The sequence below is a fragment of the Rutidosis leptorrhynchoides genome, chromosome 2 (assembly GCF_046630445.1).
Source record: "Rutidosis leptorrhynchoides isolate AG116_Rl617_1_P2 chromosome 2, CSIRO_AGI_Rlap_v1, whole genome shotgun sequence".
In the NCBI taxonomy this organism is placed as follows: Eukaryota; Viridiplantae; Streptophyta; class Magnoliopsida; order Asterales; family Asteraceae; genus Rutidosis; species Rutidosis leptorrhynchoides.
Window position 1 is genome coordinate 605,191,693 of NC_092334.1, and position 2,640 is coordinate 605,194,332.

Here is a 2,640-nt window from a genome sequence, read left to right on the forward strand (position 1 = left end):
ACAACAGCAATTACAACAATAATCGCAACAATTATCCCAACAATCGCAACATCAATCGCAACTACAACAAACGGCCCAACAACAACAACAACAACAACAACAATCATCCCAACAACAATAATAACCGCAACAACAACAACAATCAGAAGCAGCTATGCCAAAGGTGTGAAAAGTATCACTCGGGGTTCTGCACCAAATTTTGTAACAAGTGTAAAAGAAATGGTCATAGCGCGGCGAAGTGTGAGGTCTACGGACCAGGGGTTAATAGAACGAAAGGAACAAATGGTGTCGGAACGAGTAATGGCGGAGCAAGTAGTGTCGGAGCAAGTTATGCCAATGTTGTTTGTTATAAATGTGGAAAACCGGGCCACATTATAAGAAATTGCCCGAACCAGGAGAACACGAATGGACAAGGCCGCGGAAGAGTTTTCAATATTAATGCGGCAGAGGCACAGGAAGACCCGGAGCTTGTTACGGGTACGTTTCTTATTGACAATAAATCTGCTTACGTTTTATTTGATTCGGGTGCGGATAGAAGCTATATGAGTAGAGATTTTTGTGCTAAATTAAGTTGTCCATTGACGCCTTTGGATAGTAAATTTTTACTCGAATTAGCAAATGGTAAATTAATTTCAGCAGATAATATATGTCGGAATCGAGAAATTAAACTGGTTAGCGAAACATTTAAGATTGATTTGATACCAGTAGAGTTAGGGAGTTTTGATGTGATAATCGGTATGGACTGGTTTAAAGAAGTGAAAGCAGAGATCGTTTGTTACAAAAATGCAATTCGCATTATACGAGAAAAAGGAAAACCCTTAATGGTGTACGGAGAAAAGGGCAACACGAAGCTACATCTTATTAGTAATTTGAAGGCACAAAAACTAATAAGAAAAGGTTGCTATGCTGTTCTAGCACACGTCGAGAAAGTACAAACTGAAGAAAAGAGCATCAATGATGTTCTCATTGCAAAAGAATTTCCCGATGTATTTCCGAAAGAATTACCGGGATTACCCCCACATCGATCCGTTAAATTTCAAATAGATCTTGTACCAGGAGCTGCACCAATAGCTCGTGCTCCTTACAGACTCGCACCCAGCGAGATGAAAGAACTGCAAAGCCAATTACAAGAACTTTTAGAGCGTGGTTTCATTCGACCAAGCACATCACCGTGGGGAGCTCCTGTTTTGTTTGTCAAGAAGAAAGATGGTACATTCAGGTTGTGTATCGACTACCGAGAGTTGAACAAACTCACCATCAAGAACCGCTACCCACTACCGATAATTGACGACTTATTTGATCAACTACAAGGCTCGTCTGTTTATTCAAAGATTGACTTACGTTCCGGGTATCATCAAATGCGGGTGAAAGAAGATGATATTCCAAAGACTGCTTTCAGAACACGTTACGGTCATTACGAGTTTATGGTCATGCCGTTTGGTTTAACTAATGCACCAGCTGTGTTCATGGACCTTATGAACCGAGTGTGTGGACCATACCTTGACAAGTTTGTCATTGTTTTCATTGATGACATACTTATTTACTCAAAGAATGACCAAGAACACGGTGAACATTTGAGAAAGGTGTTAGAAGTATTGAGGAAGGAAGAATTGTACGCTAAGTTTTCAAAGTGTGCATTTTGGTAGGAAGAAGTTCAATTCCTCGGTCACATAGTGAACAAAGAAGGTATTAAGGTGGATCCGGCAAAGATAGAAACTGTTGAAAAGTGGGAAACCCCGAAAACTCCGAAACACATACGCCAGTTTTTAGGACTAGCTGGTTACTACAGAAGGTTCATCCAAGACTTTTCCAGAATAGCAAAACCCTTGACTGCATTAACGCATAAAGGGAAGAAATTTGAATGGAAGGATGAACAAGAGAAAGCGTTTCAGTTGTTGAAGAAAAAGCTAACTACGGCACCTATATTGTCATTGCCTGAAGGGAATGATGATTTTGTGATTTATTGTGACGCATCAAAGCAAGGTCTCGGTTGTGTATTAATGCAACGAACGAAGGTGATTGCTTATGCGTCTAGACAATTGAAGATTCACGAGCAAAATTATACGACGCATGATTTGGAATTAGGCGCGGTTGTTTTTGCATTAAAGACTTGGAGGCACTACTTATATGGGGTCAAAAGTATTATATATACCGACCACAAAAGTCTTCAACACATATTTAATCAAAAACAACTGAATATGAGGCAGCGTAGGTGGATTGAATTATTGAATGATTACGACTTTGAGATTCGTTACCACCCGGGGAAGGCAAATGTGGTAGCCGATGCCTTGAGCAGGAAGGACAGAGAACCCATTCGAGTAAAATCTATGAATATAATGATTCATAATAACCTTACTACTCAAATAAAGGTAGCGCAACAAGGAGTTTTAAAAGAGGGAAATTTAAAGGATGAAATACCCAAAGGATCGGAGAAGCATCTTAATATTCGGGAAGACGGAACCCGGTATAGGGCTGAAAGGATTTGGGTACCAAAATTTGGAGATATGAGAGAAATGGTACTTAGAGAAGCTCATAAAACCAGATACTCAATACATCCTGGAACGGGGAAGATGTACAAGGATCTCAAGAAACATTTTTGGTGGCCGGGTATGAAAGCTGATGTTGCTAAATACGTAGGAG